The following is a 13,759-nucleotide window of genomic DNA, read 5'->3' on the forward strand; positions in this document are numbered from 1 at the left end:
GGGTTCCGGAACCCCACCCCTGGAAAAAGCATGTACCTTGCTTTGACTTTTACTAGTTTTAGCACCAAATCAATGCTGCTCTTAACCCTCAAAACAAGGCCCAGAATGCACCAGATTGCACAGATTTTAACCGTTTTTCAAAAATTTTCCGGGGGAGCATGCTTTGCAGGCGCGCGCTTGTGGCTTTGCCACTTCGCTGATTTGCCCCCCCAAAAAAGGAGGAACCCCCCCCCCCCCCCTTACAACTCATTTGGTCCGGCCCTGGTGGTGGTGGTGGTGGTGGTGGTTGGGGTGTTGTGGTGGTGTTGTTGTTGTTGATGTTGTTGTTGTTGTTCCTGATCTTGTTCTAGTTCTTGTTATTCTCGTTATACCGTCACAAACAATCAAGATCACAGCATGATCTAACTCTACCCAGTTAATGAAGACTATAGCAAACATTCAAGCCACAGGCAACAAAACAAATACCTTCAACGGGAAACCATAATGCAGATCAATGCGCGGCCTTAAAAAACAAACATAAACCAAACAAACAAACAAACAAACAAGCGTCGGCAATTTTGTCTGCATGATGACACACAAATCTCATTTTTGGAGAGAAAAAAAAAGGACTTACTTTATTTTGCCAAACGTCGCCCTCCGGATAAGTCAGTTGTAACTTGACATACACATTACATAGTAGACAGTTTCGTAAGTATATATCTCGTTCTTCGACCGCATATACCTAACTTCAAAGCTACACACCAACTTTCAGCTTTATTGATCGATAAACACCAGAGATGTAAGTGCGGACAGAAGGTCAAACAAACACACAAACAAACAAACAGACAGACAGAATGAAATCTTGTCACCCCCGAATGCACGGGGAGGTCTAAATACGCGCACAAGCAATCAAGATGGCAGCATGATCTTTCTCTCACACGGCAATAATTCTTGCCAAAGGCAACACAAAAATAAAAAATACCTTGAGCAACCAGAAAGTACACCACCCCAGTCGGCAGGACAAGACAAAATGCAGATCAATGCACGGCCTGAAAATCTGAATGAATCTCTATGGCGGCTTACTAGCGCCAAAACCACATTTACAATTTTCACGTGAACATTGCAATTATCAGTGAATATGACTCATTTTCTTCCCCAGATAACGATTTACTTTTCAGTTTTTGGCCCAAGTAATCTGTCTGGAAGCGAGCCAAAACTGAAAATTACTTTCACGGGAAAATTGTAATTGTCAAGCATGCTTAATTTGTAATTATCAGGTGTTCGTGTTTAATTGTGGTTTTGGCGCTAGTAAGCCGAGGAAAAAACTGAAAATGAGTAACTGTCACACTGTCTGCTGGTCAGCGTGCATTCCCCTCCGCGGGCCCCTCCGTCTGGAACTCCCTGCCGCTTGAGCTTCGCCAGAGCCCCTCTCTTGACGCGTTCAAGAGTAGGTTGAAGACTCAGTTCTTCCCGTAGCTGGCTGTGACTTTCATGTTCGACGTGATGTGTTGTGCCCCAAAAGACATTCTTGTGCTGTGCTCTGTGTGAGGTGTTTTCTTTGTGATTGATATTATTTTGTTTGGACCTAGCTATTGATGTGTACATTGTTGTTTAAACAGTTGTTTGTTGTATGTTTATCAGGGTTTGCTAGTGTGTGATAGGGTTCGTGTCCGTCTGTAGATGTTAGTTTCTTTGTTAGTCCTGTGTTGACAACTCTTCGACAAGCGCTTAGAACTGTACCCACGGAATACGCGCTATATAAGCTTCATAATTATTTATTGATTGATTGATTGTAACACTCCGTCGCGATATAACCTTCGTGGTTGAAAACAACGTTAAACACCAAATAAAGAAAGAAAGAAAGAAAGATTGTAACACTGGCAGTTAACATTATCATTGTGATTTACACACAACACGTGTTAATTACTCATTTTCACGTGATATTGGGAAGGGATGGCCAAATTGTCCTCCCGGTCGCCAAGGGCGAGTAACAGTTTCTCCGGGCGAGTAGAAACCGCCTGGCAACTCGCCCGGCTGGCCAGTGAAAATTCTGGCCCAATGCAACACTGTTGGTTGTATTATCGAGTTTCAAAGCCATATCAACACAGTAACTGTGGTATGTACCGGGCCAGCGAAATTTCTGGCGGGCTAGTGACTTTTCTGAAGTTACTCGCCCGTTTGGCGAGTTAAAATTTCGAAATTTGGCCATCCCTGTTGGTAATCTCAGGTTTTGGCGCTAGTAAGCCGTCATGAATCTCAGTCTCCAGCGTGGTCGTTGCCCGTGCTGCAACTATTTCTGGATCTCATTATTTTGATCCCGACACAACTAGAGGACATCGCCACAAGGAAGCCATATTATAGATGCCATTGTGTTCGAGGGAGACAGTAATGTTTGCTGCCCCCTCCCCATCCCTTCTATAATTTTACAAAAACAAGGTTTTCTGTTGTTAACTGTTCGCCTGTGAGATTGGCGAGGGTTCGCTAGCTTTGTCTCTGTCTGTCTCTGTCTGTCTCTGACTCTCTCTGTCTCTCTCTGACTCTCTCTCTCTCTCTGTCTCTCTCTCTCTCTCTCTCTCTCTCTCTCTCTCACACACACACACACACACACACACACACACACACACACACACACACAACCGCACGCAAACACACACAACCGCACACACACACACGTCCTTGAACTTTCATTTAGGGGCTGATGGGTTTGTCCAGTTTGTTGGTTCGCTAGTTGGCTTTTGTCATGTGCAGTAGTGGTTTTGCTTACTCATTCTTCTTTCTGCATGCAAAGGCGTTCGTGTTCATGGCACGACCTTTATCCCGTAGCACCCCGTCATTTAAAGTCAAAAATGTGATCACACCGACTACATAATAGTGCTACCACGTGCTAATTGGTGTGCAATATTGATCCTGACTAAAGCACGCTCGTTCGTTGTGGAAACAGCTGGGAAGTTATGTAGGCTGCGAAGCAAATCAGATGCGTTCAGATCATATCACTGAACGGCTGATTAAGTAAATGTAATACAACGTGCCCAGCGAAAACCGCTTAAATATCACCACTAAGCAAAGTTTTACCAAGAAAAGAAGAAAACACTGCGTTTGCGCATCTTGCCTCAATGTTTCCAAAGCCTGAAAGGCAAGGAAGAAAAACTCTTTCACAACCTATAAAAACTGTACAGAGTTATGTCCAAGCATCTTTTATTGTCGGTTGAGGAAAAGAAACTCTTCCACAACCAATAAAAACTGTACATGTTCAGAGTTATTTCCGAACATCGTTTATTGTCGGTTGAGGAAAAGAAACTCAGTCTTCCACAACCCATAAAAGTTGGACAGAGTTATTTCCATGCATCGCTTATTGCCGTGTGTTACCCTCCAACCAAAGAGAAGCTCTTTGCTCTTTGCTCTAACGGCGGGGAAGGCTTACTTCTGCATTGTTGACTGTATGCTTATCAAATAGCATTTAAAGAAAATAATCGCTTCATAGTGTCTATCACACTGTAATCAAATCTGACTGTACATGCACCAACTACGCCGCTATTTTCCATTGCTGTCTAAACTCTCACGCTGTTTTGATTAACTGTGTTTTTCTCTGCTAAGCTGTGAAAGCTGTCGCAAGCGATGCGTGCTGCTGTTCATGAATAGAACTTCGGTATTCGAGTGTGTGTATATCTATACAGCTTGCATGGATCGATACGTGTCCATACTATCTTTTCATTAGTACTTTTCATGCATGAATGGATGTGAATAGTTAAGGAGCTTCGTGATGTAACTAAGGGAAGCGCGATATATCAGAGCTTTAAGGACAACCAGCATTACATAATTCATTTTGATGTCGAATAAAGGGCAAGAAAATAGAGGGACCCCCAAATGGTAAAAAGTACCTTATGTTTTGCTCATGTTTTTGTCCATTATCATTTTTCACAATGACATGGGTCTGCAAACGTCAACGCAGAGTTTAGATTGCAGCAGGCGAAACCTGGTTCCCGTTGTGTAAGGAAACTGGACGAAGACACACTTATCAAAATGTTTGCTCTTCAGTAAGATTTTAAACAGGGATGGTATGGCACCAGAAAAGCCACAGTCGCGTGTTGTTGCACTCATGAACAACATGAATTATGGGTAATGCATAAGTCGAATTAGGGGTATTAAAATGCTAATTGCACAAGCTTTCTACCAAAATCACGAACATCATGAACAGCGTACGAACGAAAACAATGTGATGAAAGTGGTACGGACGGACACATTTTTCCGTCAAACGGACACAAAACTGTTTTTTGCAAACTCAGTTCATCTTATGGTTCTCATAGGTCCAATATCACACGCATTCGTACTTTGTGCTATTTGAAGACCATTGGAACACACAGAACTTGTGGTGGGGGCCTGTTTCACTCTGATCTAACGAATGTGTATGAACGGAAACGCTTTTCGTACGAACGGAAACATGCCCTTTTGTACGAACGGAAACTTCATGGTGTATGAACGGAATCTGCATGTTGTCAAAAGACAAGTGATTGTACAAAAGCCATGGGTTTCTATAAACTTCTGTTCAAGCGAAATGTCGTAAAAGGCAATGGTTTTGGTGATCATGTGCAAATCAGGGGTCAGATTCGATAACAGAGCGAGAAAAACAAGAAAATGTTAAAAAAAAAATCAGGCAATTCTGCCACGTTCGGCCCGCGTGTGTTATCATGAGGATTACTAGCACCTTGGTACTTATCGTACACATAGCCCAACCAATTAGCTACCTTATTCTTGCAATATCACAAAAGCGCGCTGCCCACACGACTTACCGCCACGTTTTTCCCCAAGCAAGTGACGAAAATGAGGCTGTATGAACGGAAACATCCTGCGGATGAACGGAAACATCCGGTGTATGAACGGAATCAGTTGACACACCGTGGGTAGGCTTAGTATCAGCACGTTATCCCCGAGTACGCAGTACTAGGGTCCTGCAGACTTTAATCCCCGAGTACGCAGTACTAGGGTCCAGCAGACTTTAATTGTGTGTCTGTCTGTCTGTCTGTCTCGACTTAACAGCTTATTGCTGGGAAACTGCTGGGCGCAGTTCTTTCAAAAGTTGATACACTAACTTGATAATAGGTCCGATTGATCGTATTAAAACTTCATAATGTTACCTGGGACCTAAATGCGAAATAAATCACAAAAGCCACTCTTAACGGCGGGCGCGATTCGCGGTGGGATAGAACAGCCGTTCGGCTGATAAACCGCCCAGCCAGCGACACCACACCAGGCTTTGCGTGCTTTGCGTGCGTGTACCACTGCGCGAGGACTATAGGCATTTGAGTTCACTGGCGATTGTCAGATTTGTTGGCTTGGAGGAAAGCGTTTCCGACTATGGCCAAAGAGATCCGGGTTCGATTCCCGGCATGGGCGGTCTATTTTTTTTTTTTAATTCTTGTTTACTATTGTTTATTATGAACGTTTTAATGTTTTATTTTACTGTAATAATTTTTTAATTGTGTAAAATAAAAAATAAAAATTTTTTTATTTTTTTTTTTTTTAATCCAAGTGATCCTGGTGGAAAGCGATTCGTCTATGGCCAAAGTGATCCGGGTTCGATTCTCGGCATGGGCGGTCTATGTTTGTTTGTTTTTTAATTCTTGTTTACTATTGTTTATTATGAACGTTTTAATGTTTTATTTCACTCTAATAATTTTTTTAATTGTGTAAAATAAATAAATAAATTTTTTCTATTTTTTTTTATTTTTTTAAATCCAAGTGATCCGGGTTCGATTCCCGGCATGAGCGGTCTATTTTTTTTTTAATTCTTGTTTACTTTTGTTTATTATGAACGTTTTAATGTTTTATTTTACTCCAATAATTTTTTTAATTGTGTAAAATAAATATTTTTTTTTTTTTTTTTTTTTTTTAAATCCACGTGCACAAGACAAAAACTTTCATACTGGGGGAGCGAGCCAGTCTGAAGAGTACTCGGGTCCAGCGCCAGCGTTTTTTGCTTATTGCTGGGAAACTGCTGGGCGCAGTTCGTTCTTCTTCTGCGTTAGACGGTTGTGTCTAGGGTCGTAGTTCCGCTGCTGTCGTGAACTGGAACGTCGCTTTCAGGTCTTCTGACGTTCCCCAGAGGCGCAGTTCGTTCAAAAGTTGATACACTAACTTGATAATAGGTCCGATTGATCGTATTAAAACTTCATAATGTTACCTGGGACCTAAATGCCAAATAAATCACAAAAACCACTCTTAACGGCGGGCGGAATTCGCGGTGGGATAAGACAGCCGTTCGGCTAATAGGTTCGCCCAGCCAGCCAGCGACACCCAGGCTTTGCGTGCGTGCGTGCTTTGCGTGCGTGTGCCACTGCGCGAGGAGTATAGGCATTTGAGTTCACTGGCGAATTTCAGATTTGTTGGCTTAGTGGAAAGCGTTTCCGACTATGGCCAAAGTGATCCGGGTTCGATTCCCGGCATGGGCGGTCTATTTTTTTTTTTTTTTTTTTTTTAATTCCTGTTTACTATTGTTTATTATGAACGTTTTAATGTTTTATTTTACTCTAATAATTTTTTAATTGTGTAAAATAAATTATTTAAAAAAAAAAAAAAAATTTAAATCCAAGTGATCCGGGTTCGATTCCCGGCATGGGCGGTCTATTTTTTTTTTTTTTTTTAATTCTTGTTTACTATTGTTTATTATGAACGTTTTAATGTTTTACTTTGCTCTAATAATTTTTTTAATTGTGTAAAATAATTTTTTTTTTTTTTTTTTTAAATCCACGTGCACAAGACAAAAACTTTCATACTGGGGGAGCGAGCCAGTCTGAAGAGTACTCGGGTCCAGCGCCAGCGTTTTTTATTAACGATAAACATCCCAAACAAAGTGACGTGCAAACACACCAGGATTACCACATGCAGATGACGTCACAACGGCTTATTCCTGACACCAGGATTACCACATGCAGATGACGTCACAACGGCTTATTCCTGAGTCAGCGGCTTGTACGCAATATTGGATTACAGATATCAGATATCACCCAACTTCCAACAGCAACTCAAATTAAACCTAGCAGAGTGTCTACACGCCTGGGAATACCGTGGATGCAGGTCAGAAGAAAGTTAATTCAACTCGGTCACAAGGTTGTAAGGAACAAGACGAAAACAAAAGTGTGTGTGTGTGTGTGTTTGTGTGTGTGAGTGTGTGTGTGTGTGAGTGTGTGTGTGTGTGTGTGTGTGTGTGTGTGTGTGTGTGTGTGTGTGTGTGTGAGTGCCGGTGTAGGTGTGTGTGGGTGGGTCGGTGCGTGAGTTTGTGTGTGCGTACGTGTGTTTGTACGTGCGCGTGTGAGTTGTTGTTGTAGTTGTTTGGTGGTCAAGGTGGCATTTTTTCACTGTCCAGGCAGTTGTGTGTGTTTTTTTTAGAGACGCGCGAACACTAAGACGCCATTTGAGAGCATAATGAAGTCGCAAGCACCAACATGGAACCATATCAGTCACTCTACTGTCAAAGAAGGCCCCTACGTACGTTTCACCAGCTCATCAGTGTTATAATACTTCACAACCCACCTTTTGTAAACACGTTATCCAGTCCGCACGTCGTTTCTCTTTGCTGTTAAAAACACAGTCAGCAGGGCTCCCCACACTGCGCGTCCCTGCGTCCTATACACACTAGAAGCCGAAATAACTTACTAGATATATTCATCGAGGGTGTCCTGAGACGCACTAAACCTATAAAGAGCGGGTCTCGGGAGGCACTAAATCCCGTTGTCATGTGTCCCGTAGGTACTCTTTTCTGAGACTGTAATCGTCAGGCAAATCGAGTGCACACAAATGCCAATTTCTCGCAGGAATGACTATTAGCGATCACAATGCGTCATAAATACACAACAACAACTAATACTTCTACTGCTACTACTACCACTACAACAACAACAACACCACAACACTATGATCATCAACAAGAACAACAATAACCAAGCCAAGCTGTATCAATTCTCAGTCGTTACACTTACATTATATTCCATAATAGCACCGTGTATCAGTTCTTCGTACAAAACAGTCATTTCAAAATCTATGTCAGCCTGCTGTGGGTATTTCTACTTCATCTTCAGTTTCTAACTGTTCTAGTAGTAAGTGGAAACCTTCGTGAACTCTAGCTATGCAGTCAGTCAATGTTCAATACACTCAGACATTCCATAACCAGCACACACAGCGAGTGTAAGTTGTAACCATAGACCATTTATCCTGGACCGCCAACTAGCTCTCTCTCCGCTCTTTCTCTCTATTACGAGGTAGCGGCCTCTCGCATTTTGGGGCTATTTGGTCTATGGTGTAACCAGGGACCTATATTTAAGTATATTTAGGTCTATGGTGTAACTTAGTAGCATTGTAACACACTACTTTACTCACCTTCGCACACTCGGTCAGTAGGCTACTCGGTCAGTACTTGGGATGATTTTCACAGCTCAGCGCGGCCTCCTCTTTAGAACCATTCATGCAAAACCGTAGCCGTCAAAATCCCAATGATGCTGAGACTACAAGTACACGCTTGGCTGCTTGCTGCTCTTATTCAAAGAATTTGACCTCGCGAAACACAGCGATAATAATTATTCAAGACAGAAACCAAGAAACCAACTACTGTTCTGTGAAGACACTACCACAATGCGCTGAGGTTTTGTCCACTGTGTATGTCCGAGATTGTGCTTCCCACATGCCGTAATATTTTCTTGAGATAATCTTACACCGCAGGCGATATCCGAAGAGGCCGCAGGATCACAGGAAGCGTACTCACAACACAATTAACACACACATGTGAGACCAGTGCAAGATACAAGCTTAACATTGAGCCGCTCTGTTTACGATCATCCAAGTGAGGTTATCTTTTGTACGATGTTTGCTAGTGTGAAGGTGCGGCACGGTTTCTCTGTTGGTGCATAGGCTATTTGGTCTATGGTTGGTGGAACACGCGCGGGCGCTTCGCTGTCTGTGTTTATATATTCCGCAACGCGTGTTAAAGTCTGTATTTTGTAAAGGGAGGTAATTTTCCAATAGTTTTCTTTCGACATGAATCTTCTCCCTTGAAAGAATAAAAATCGCTCCCAGAATTCACGTAGGCTTACTACACAATATCAAACCGAGCATTAAACTGGCGAGGAAAGTTCCTATGTTTAGTCTCCAGACCGTTAAAAAAATAAAAAAATAAAAAATAAAAAACGCTTGACAATTATTTAAAGAAAGAAAGGAATAAAGAAGGAACAAAGAAACAAACACATTTTTTATAACTTAATTGATGTATCAAATTGCACTCAGTTCAAGTTATTGTGCAATTGTTTTGTAGCTGGGGTTTTGGGGGAAAAATGAAAACAAATATGTTTTGATGATAAGAATTGCAGCTAGTCTATTGCGAACATGTTGATTTTGAGTACAAGCTTGGACAATTCATAACTTTTCATTTACACTTAAACGCTGCTCTTTAGGATTGACTTTCGTCCGTGTGTGTGTTGTCAATTGCGATGTATTTATCTATTTGTAGATGCGGTTTTAAGTTGTTGTTGTTTTTGTTGCCAGAACTGGAGGTTGTATTTTATATGATCACAGAAGTACAGCAATTTGTACTTATAATGGCACTTTTCCAATAAATGTTGAACGACGAATTAAAGAACAGTAAGCAAATAAAAAATATATTTAAAAAAGTTTTAAAACCACTCTTCCCAAAAAACACAAACAACAATCACATGCTTTGAACTCTCTGTCAAAACTAATAACCCTCACACCACCAATCCCATCATTCTAGCGTCTCCACTCTCACTCTAGCAGCGCGGTTTGACAACACCACTCTCACTCCGTTTTAAAAACGGTCTGGCACTCTTTCATTACCACTGTCTCCCAACTCTTACTCCAGTGTAAAAGTCGCACTTCAGGAACCGTGAGCATTTGTATTCTTACCGGCTCTGGCACTCTAACACTCACCAGTTCTGGTACCAGTCTGGCACTCTCACTGTAATATTACTCTAGCAATCTCAATCTGGCACTCTCTTAGCACCATTCTTACTCGAGCATTCTCACTCTGGCACTGGCACTCTGGCACTACCATTCCCACTCTGGCACACTCACTCTGGCACAATCACTCTCTCTGGCACTCTCACACCACCATATTTACTCTGGCATTCTCACTTTGGCACACTAGCCCTCTCTCTCTAGCTGGCACTCTTACTCTGGCACCACCATTATCACTCTGGCACTATCACTCTGGCACCACCATTATCACTCTGGCACTATCACTCTGGCACCACCATTATCACTCTGGCACTATCACTCTGGCACCACCATTATCATTCTCTGGCACTATCACTCTGGCACGACCATTATCATTCTCTGGCACTATCACTCTGGCACCACCATTATCATTCTCTGGCACTATCACTCTGACATCACCATTCTCACTCTGGCACACTCTCTCTCTGGCTCACTCTCTCTCTGGCACTGTCACAGTTTAGCACTACCATTCTCACTCTCTGGCACTATCACTCTGGCACCATCATTCTCACTCTGGCACTATCACTCTGGCACACTCTCTCTGGTACTCTAACTCTGGTATTCTAACTCTGGTACTCTATCGCTGGCACCATCATTCTCACTCTGCCACTCTCACTCTGGCACTCTCTCTCTCTCAGTGTTACCACCATGATTCTCACTCTGGCACTATCTCTCTCTCTCTCTGGTACCACCATTGTCGCTCCGGCAGTCTCTCTCTGGCACACTCTCTCTGACACCAACACACATACAGACTCGGACACACAAACACACAGAAATATTGTCGAGAGTTGGATTCGAACCCACGACTTAGAGTTGACAGTCAGTGCTTGAAGACAGTGCTCTTATTCCCGAAGCCACTCTGTTTGCTGGAAAGTTAGGGGGAAATTAGTCAATATAGAGTGTTGTCATGTTGTAAATGTTTTTTTCTGTACATACGACACGGCGAAGCAACCTGAGTGTACAGATGTAGAGAACTTACTATGCTTTAATCTGCCGGCGGTTTTAACCAGTGGTTCTGAAATGTTACCCCTTTTTAATCATTTTGTGAAAATAAACACTTTTTTAAAGGCCCAATCCCAAGTAACGTACGGTGATACATTTTGAGAAATCTATACGGTAACAACCTATTTTCTTTTGTGGTTTTGATACTGTATTTCCTCCGAAAGCGGCGAATGGCTGCCTAAATGGCGGGGTAAACACGGTCATACACGTAAAATTCCACTCGTGCAAAAACACGAGTGTACGTGGGAGTTTCAGCCCACGAACGCAGAAGAAGAAAAAAGAAGAAGATACTGTATGAAATGAACGTACATGTATATATATGTGCTCAAATTTGGTCATGATTAGACCAGAGATTAGACCTGGAGTTATTGTGTTATAACGCTTCTGCCATGCACTAAATGTATGATGATTTCTTCTTGTACGGCTTGTATAACATTCCATATATATTTTGTAACATATTATGATATATATTGATACTTTTTATCCATTTTTCCACACAATAAAATGTATTATTTGTCGTATGCAAGGCCAAAAATGTAAAAGACGATCACATTCAAAATCAAAGTGTCCCCCACTCCCAGAAAATAAAGTAACCTCCCCTTTTCTTACCAGGGATGTCTGCATTTTGCTTGACTGAAGAAAACTATGCACAAAATTTGAAGTGAATCTGACCCGTGATTTAAAGGCAGAGATGGCACGGAAATTAAGTTGGTTTTATTTTGGAAAGCTTTTAACTTGTTGTTTTAAAGAACCTCAATAATGAAAAAAACACTCTGAAAAGTTAAAAAAACAAAGGAATACTGTACTCACTCTGAAAAGTGTTTTTTGTATTTGATGGATTTATGGGTCAAAATTAACGAGGTTTTTAGACGTTTTAGGGTAAAACATGTAGTTAACGGGACACATTCATCTTCCAGAATAATAAAGATGACTTTGAAGTGTTTTATTTCACTCTGAACAGGCCCCTGGTACTAGTAACAGCAACTTTTTCATATGTATTAACAGATTTTGATCCCTGGGTAGATATCACAGGCACAAAATAGATGTCGGAAAAAAAGCAAGGCTTTGCCAACGGTACTTTGACAGAATCGAACTTCTACAATTATTCCTAAAAAAAATCATAGAAAGTCTCGCTGTTGCTTGGTAGGAACATCCTTTTTGATGATTTTTTTTTTTTAAGTAAGAAAATTGAACAACTAGTCTCGAAGATGACGGTGCTTGTGTTCAAAAAACGATTCTAAGAAAACAGCGTCAAAGGTTTTCAAAATGGTGTCAAATGTTAATAAAACAATTTGAAAATAATCGCTTTATTGCAAGAAAGCGGTTGACGATGACAACATTACTTCGCACAATTATTCTATGCTGTTCAAAGTACCTACAAATGCTGAAAACCTAAAACACGTTTTGTACCAAAATTCCGTGCCATCTGGGACCTTAAAATAATACACTAGTATCCCTTTAAGTGGTTATCCCCTTTAGTTGGTTAAATAAAATCCCAATAAACATTCGTTGATGTCCCGTGGACACTCTGTTTTTAGCAACGGAAAGCAAAATGTTAGTCTCACGACACAAAACAAGTTATGAATGTAATAAATTGAATATTTAAGTTTGTAATTCCTGTTTTTTTAACTCGTGTGTGTGCGTGTGTGTGTGTGTGTGTCCCTTTCTGGCTATTCAGTTCCGATTAAGTTGTCTTCTTTCTCGGTTTTAATGGCGGTCTCCGTGTTTGAAGCTATGTACACTGTTAAGGTCTGTCACGGTAGAGAGAGAGAGAGAGAGAGAGAGAGAGAGAGAGAGAGAGAGAGAGAGAGAGAGAGAGAGAGAGAGTGAGAGTAGACAGAGTGTGAGAGACAGAGAGAGAGAGAGTGTGTGTGTTTGTGTGCGTGCGTGCGTGCAGAGTGTGCGTGATCGATTGTGTGTGTGTGTGTTTGTGTGCGTGCGTGCGTGTGTGTGGGTGCGTGTGTGAATGTGTGTGTGCGTGCATGTGTGTGCGTGCGTGAATGTGTATGTGTGCGTACGTGCGTGTGAATATGTGTGTGCGTGCTTTCATTATATTCATTATATACCGACACTACCTTTTGAAAAGATATCAGATAAAAAGAACGTAATGCCAACTTCCCGACAAAACGCTGACACACACACCAGGGGCGGATCCGGAGGGGGGGGGGGGGGGGGGGGGTCCGGGGTTTTCCCTTAACAATGGTGTGATCCGCCCCTGCACACACACACTATGAAACACACACACACACAAAGAGAAACACATTCACACACACACAATATGAAACACACACACACACAATAGAAAACACAGTTGTGAAAATTGTTAAACAAAGATTTTTGATCGAAAAGTATAATTTATTTATTTATTTATTTATTTGGTGTTTAACGTCGTTTTCAACCACGAAGGTTATATCGCGATGGGGAAAGGGGGGGAGATGGGATAGAGCCACTTGTTAATTGTTTCTTGTTCACAAAAGCACTAATCAAAAAATTGCTCCAGGGGCTTGCAACATAGTACAATATATTACCTTACTGGGAGAATGCAAGTTTCCAGTACAAAGGACTTAACATTTCTTACATACTGCTTGACTAAAATCTTTACAAACATCGACTATATTCTATACAAGAAACATTTAACAAGGGTAAAAAGAGAAACAGAATCCGTTAGTCGCCTCTTACGACATGCTGGGGAGCATCGGGTAAATTCTTCCCCCTAACCCACGGGTGGCGGGGGAGAAAAGTATAATGCTAGTGTAAATAATTATTATGGTAAATTTGCAAA

This window comes from Littorina saxatilis, linkage group LG5 (genome assembly GCF_037325665.1).
Source record: "Littorina saxatilis isolate snail1 linkage group LG5, US_GU_Lsax_2.0, whole genome shotgun sequence".
Classification (NCBI taxonomy): domain Eukaryota; kingdom Metazoa; phylum Mollusca; class Gastropoda; order Littorinimorpha; family Littorinidae; genus Littorina; species Littorina saxatilis.